Below are 6000 nucleotides of genomic sequence, written 5' to 3'. Positions count from 1 at the left end.
AGAAAAAGTACCAAGGATGGAGTGGCTTCAACAGTGGAAATTTCTCACAGTTATGGAGAGTGAAAGAAAGTTCTGGAGGGTGAAAGTCACACCAGCGTGGTCAGTTTCTGGCGTGGGCCCTCCCTGGCTTGCATACAGTGGCTTCTCGCTTTTTTCTCACATGGCTGAGAGAGAGAGAGAGGGAGCAAGCTCTGTGGCATCTCTTTTTAAGGGCACTGATCCCATGATGATGGCCTCACCCTCATGACCTCATCCAAACCTAGACCCCAAAGGCCTCATCTCCAGACATCATCACATCAGGAGTCGGGTCTTCAGCATGTGAATTTCATGGACACACCTCAGTTCATAGCACCTTGAGCCTTTGCAGTTCCCTCTATGAGTAAAATGTGGTGATGTTGTTTATGAGTTGGTGTTCACACTGCTGTAAAGAACTACTGAGACTGGATAATTAATAAAGGTAAGAGGTTTAATTGACTCACAGTTCAGCATGGCTGGGGAGGCCTCAGGAAACTTATAGCAGAAGGCAAAGGGGAAGCAAGGCACCCTCTTTGCAGGTTGAAGGCCGCAGGAAGGAGAAGTGCTGAGTGAAGGAGGAAGAGCCCCTTATAAAACCATCAGAACTCGTGAGAACTCACTCTTACGAGAACAGTATGGGGGAAATCACCCCTGTGATTCAATCACCTCCACCCGGTCTCTCCCTTGACGTGAGGATTATGGCGATTACAATTCAAGATGAGATCTGAGTGGGTTCACGAAGTCTAACCATATGGTGCTACATGCCTTCCAAGTGTGGCCTAAATGAGGTCCTAATGGTGTCTCTTGGGACACTCACTTATGGAACCCAGCAGCCATACTGTGAGGAAGCCCAGGCCTCACTGAAAGTCTATGGACAGATGTCCCACCAACAGCCCCAGCAGAAGACCCAGCTGACAGCCAGCATCACACACCAGTGAGGTATGTAGGAAAGAAGCCTAAGAGAGGATTCCAGCCCCAGCCACTGCCTGATCACGTGACAGAGTCTGTGTAAGAACCCCACGACAGGGTCCGGCCAAGCCCCAGAGCTGCATGTGGGTCATAATTATAACAAATGATGATTATTATTATTATTATTATTTTGAGATGCAGTCTCGCTCTGTCGCCCAGGCTGGAGTGCAGTGGCCCGATCTCCACTCACTGCAAGCTCCGCCTCCCGGGTTCACCCCATTCTCCTGCCTCAGCCTCTCAAGTAGCTGGGACTACAGGCGCCCGCCACCGCCCCCGGCTAATTTATGTATTTTTAGTAGAGACGGGGTTTCACTGTGTTAGCCAGGGTGGTCTCCATCTCCCCACCTCATGATCCTCCTGTCTCGGCTTCCCAAAGTGCTGGGATTACAGGCGTGAGCCACCGCCCCTGGCCAACAAATGATTATTATGGTTTATGCCCCATGGTCGTAGATACCTAAATCAGCAGTCTCCGCTGGCTGTTTGTTTAGCTAAGGCCCTTTCTGCCATACCCTGACTTGAGTGGGAATGGTCCCTACACCCCTGCATGCCTGCCTGCATTGAAAGAAAGGGCTGCAACATTGTGTCCCTTCACCAGGCTTACGCTTAGCCTTAGCGACAGTCAGAGCATGAAGCTCTTTGTCTGTAGCCATGGTTCTCAGCTGCAGCTGCTTATTAGAATCACCCAGGGAGATTTTCAGAATTCTTATGCCTAGGTTACAACCCAGACCAGTTAAATCACAATCTTCGTGAGTGTGGCCCTGAAATCAATATGTTTCAAAGCTGTCCAGGGATCTGAATGTGCAGCCCAGCTAGAGGATGATGGAGAGAGTGGGTGAGGCTCAGGCCCACCCTGCTGTAGAAGGGCAGCCTCCCCCACACCAGGCGCAGTGATGCCAGCACCCCCTCTCTGGAGGGGCACTGGCACTCTTACAGGGGAAATAGAAATTTGGGCACAGGGGTATATGTACTCTTCTCTATTTCGTGTCAGTGAAGTATGTCATACCCGCATCAGCTTGTTCTTTTACTTAATGCCCTCCTCTCTTCTTATCAGACCCGGGACCCGTTTCCTTTGGAAAGGGTCTTCTGATCATTCCAGGTGTATCAGTTGTCTTTTGCTGCACTACAAATTATTGCAAAACTCAGAAGGTTAAAACAGCAATAAACATGTATTGTTTTATCCCATTTTGTGGGTCAGGAATTAAGGAGGGCTTAGCTTGGGTGGCTGTGAGTTAGAGTTGCCATTCAGATGTCAAGGAGGAGTATAGACACCTGATGACCCGACTGGGGCTGAGGGAGACATCTCCATGGTGGGGCACGCATGTGTCTGACATGTTGATACTCGCTGTTGGCAGGCAGCTTTGGTGCCTCACCATGGACTCAGCACAGGGTTGCTGAGTTTCCCCACAACGTGGTGTGTCAGAGCTTGCAATCCAGAGAGACAGAGGGGAAAGATGCAGTGTCCTTTTTATGACCTGATCTCATAATCCACACACTATCATTTTTGCAAGATCCAATTGGTACACAGACCAGGGGTATTCACTGTGGTGGGGGCTCCTCAGGGGCATGGCTATCTGGTGGTGGGAATCCCTGGGGGTCATCTTGGAAGCTGACCCTTCCACCAGGCCCCAGTCACCTCCCTCAGATCTACTCTCTGCACCAATAGAATCCTATGAAAAACTTCTAAGAGCAGAGATTCCCAGATGCTACTTGCGATGCTCTGATTCAATCAGGCCTAGAAATCTGTATTTTAAAAGGTTCTTAAAGCAGTGTCGGTGATCACATGGGAATCTGTAACTGTAGAGTTTTGGCACTCTGTGTCTGACCAGGTGGGGTCCTCTTTGGCTTCTTCTCCCATGAGCCAGGCCACATTAGGGGAACCCTCAAGTCCAGAAGAGGGGCCTGGTGTTCGTTCAGGAGCAGCCATTGTATCCCTTGTTCCTTTTCTGGCCATGCCTGTGTTCCTCTCCTGTCACGACCACATATGGCCAGCAACCATGTGTGGCCGCCAGGACATGGGGCTGTGAGGTGGGAAGGGAAAGGGATTTGGGTACCCCTGACCCTTTCCATTTGGAGAATAAGAGTTTTGCAGATGAGCTGGGGAATACTGTATGTTCTGAACCGTCTCTGTGTCCTGCCCTTGCCTGCATTTTAGTGTAGTGGTTGAGAGCCAGACTTCCCAGGTTCAAGCCCTGTGTCTTCTAGTTACTCTCATGATTTAGGGTGAGCTATTACAGTTTTTTTGACCCTGCATACTGAGCGAGGCAGCCGGGTGGGACTGGTTCTTGCTCCTGTGTATCCTTCATTGTCTGTCTGCTCTGGGATCTGTGGTGTTCATGGTGGAGGGCTCAGAGAGGCAGCCGCATGCCTGGCCTGTTCGGCTGCAGGCTGGGAGAAGGGGTTGTGGGTCCGGAATTCATGAAGGAAGAGTGAGCGTGACTTGCTGCTGAATTCCAGCAAGAATTTCAGCATGTATGGGAAAGAAAACAGTTAATAAAGATTTCCCCTTAGACAATAGGGAAAATATAGGTGTAATCTGCTGAAATGGGGTTGGCTGAGGGAACAAGCTTAAGGTATTTGGTAAGAGGTTGTTTTGATTTTTCTAAATTTGAGACACCTACTAGACATCTAAGTAGGCATTGGGATATTTGAATTTGGATTTCAGGGAAGATGTTGGGGCTGGAAATAGATATTTAACGATCTGAACATTTGGCTCTCATTCACATCAGGGGTGGGTGGTGGATGAGATAGAGGGGAGGGCCGGCAAAGGGTCCAGCAATGAGCTGCCATGGAGGGTGCAGCAGCTCAGGGGGATGTGGTTTAGAAAGGTGGGAGATGCGAGAACACATTGTGTGTTTATGGTAATAATTGGAGTGGTGTCAGCAGATGGGGGACTGATGATGTCCAAGGGAGAGGAGATAATTATAGGCGCACAGTCCTTAAGTTGACAAGAGTGGGACGGGCTGCCTGAAGAAGGAGCAAGGGCCTTTCACCAGCGGCCACAGGGTGGGCAGGGGCTCACCAGGCCCAGGTGCAGGACGTCCTGCAGAGGTGGCGGCAGTGGAAGATCATTGCCTGTGCACACTCAGCAACGTAAGAGGTGATGCCATGGTTGGAGAGTGAGGAGAAGGGAAGGGCCTGGGGATTTTGAGCAGTGAGCAGTTGTGAAAAAAATCTTCAGGGGAAGGGAGAGCAAATGGATTCTAGAAATACGGAGAGTCATTGGGCAGGTGGACGGGCCTTGGGATTTATGGTTATCCAGCCAGCAAGGCTGCCAGCACCAGCAGCCCCTGATGAATTCCGTTTGGTGCCGAGTCCCTCTCTCCCTGACAGGATGGCTTTCCTGAGAAGGAATCACCCAGAACAGGTGAGAATTGACCTTCATCCTAGCAACCCGGAAGAGAGCTACAGGACGGGAAATCACACCGAGTGGCCAGGAAGATGTCCTCTGTGTATGAACACATGGAGCATCCCCGTCACTTGCCTGGAGCCCAGCTGCAGTGATGGCAATGGCAGGAAGGCAGCCAGGAACTGTCCAAGGGCCCAGCATTTCCCCTCCTCAGGGAAGGCAGCAGCCGGGGCAGCCTCCTGCGCAAGTGCGAGAGGAAAACAGTGAACCAAGCCAGACACAGTCCGCACCTTCCTGGAGCTCGAGTGGGGTCAGGCTGCTTTCCGTGAACTTCTCCCGGGTGGCTCCCCTGCTGACTGGCTGTTCAAGGAAGGTTCCCGGCTGCAGCCCAGCCTCTCACACTCCTCTCACACTCCTGGGTATTTGGAATTGGAAGACTTTCTTCATTCCGCACACTTGAGGTCCCCAAATCATGGCCCAGTTGACAAAGTGGGTCCTGAGCCAGGACCTTGCCTGATGATTTTCTTCAAGGTTGGTGCCAGCAGCCCTGACTTCTTCAGTGAGGGAAGATGGGCTCCTGGTCATAAAACCCACCTTGCAGGTCTGCAAGTGTCATGTAGCAGGGGCCTGACTTTCCATGCCGATCCCATCTGATGCTGGGGTGTCTGACAGGCAGCCAGCGGCAGGTGCAGCAGGCTCTCTTCTTTTAGCATATAGAGTTCAGGCTACTGGTGTGTTCTCTCAGGTCCAGAAAATCTGAGTACCAGGAGGGCATCACCATGGGAGATACTTACCCAGAGATCTTTGCCGTCCTCACTGCATTCTGTTCAGGCTTCCGTGACAAAACCTGATAGACTGGGTAGCTTAAACAACTGACATTTTCTCATAGTCCTGGAGGCTGGAATAGTCCAAGATCAAGGTTCCAGCAGGGTTTGGTTCTGGTGAGGGCTCTCTTCCTGGCAGGCAGACTGCCGCCTTTTTGCTGCGTTCTCACATGGTAGAGAGGGAGAGAGAGCTCTGACATCTCCTCCTCTTTTATAAGGACACCAGCCCTATTAGATCATGGCTTACCCTCATGACCTCAGTTAACCTTAATCATCTGGTGACAGGCCCGGTCTCCAATACAGTCACGTGAGGAGTTAGGGCTTCACCAGGTGGAGTTCTGGGGGACACAGTTCAGCCCATAGCAGTCCTATAGCTCCACCTGGGTGCAAGAAACCCCTTACAGAGTCCCACACAGGCTCTGTCCAGCAATATTTGGTTGTACTTCTGGATGGCTGGATTTCTGAGGGCGGCACCTGGATTTCTGAGAGCAGGCATGTCCTGCTGTCTGGAGTGAGGAGCCTGGGATAAAGGGCTGATGTTCCTGATTCTGAGGCCCCAGTCCTTTTGGAGGGAAATGGCATTTCTGGCGTTTCTGCTTCTCTGGCTGTCTTGGCACCATGAGGCTGCCCGAGGCACCTGATGTGCCCCATGTGAGGCGGCACCTTCCCCTCCCTGCCCCAGTGGCCCAGCCCATCTGGCATAGCACCAGGCCTCGTGAGGGCGCTCTCTCTGCTGCCCCCAGGGTCACTGTTTCACGTGAATTCTGGGGAAGGGGGTGGGAGCTGGGGGGCCGTGCTCAATATATGTCCTAATTTTAGATGTAAGATGGGCAGATTTCCCTGTGT

Source organism: Papio anubis, chromosome 4, assembly GCF_008728515.1.
Source record: "Papio anubis isolate 15944 chromosome 4, Panubis1.0, whole genome shotgun sequence".
NCBI lineage: Eukaryota > Metazoa > Chordata > Mammalia > Primates > Cercopithecidae > Papio > Papio anubis.
Note: the sequence above shows the minus strand (reverse complement) of the source record.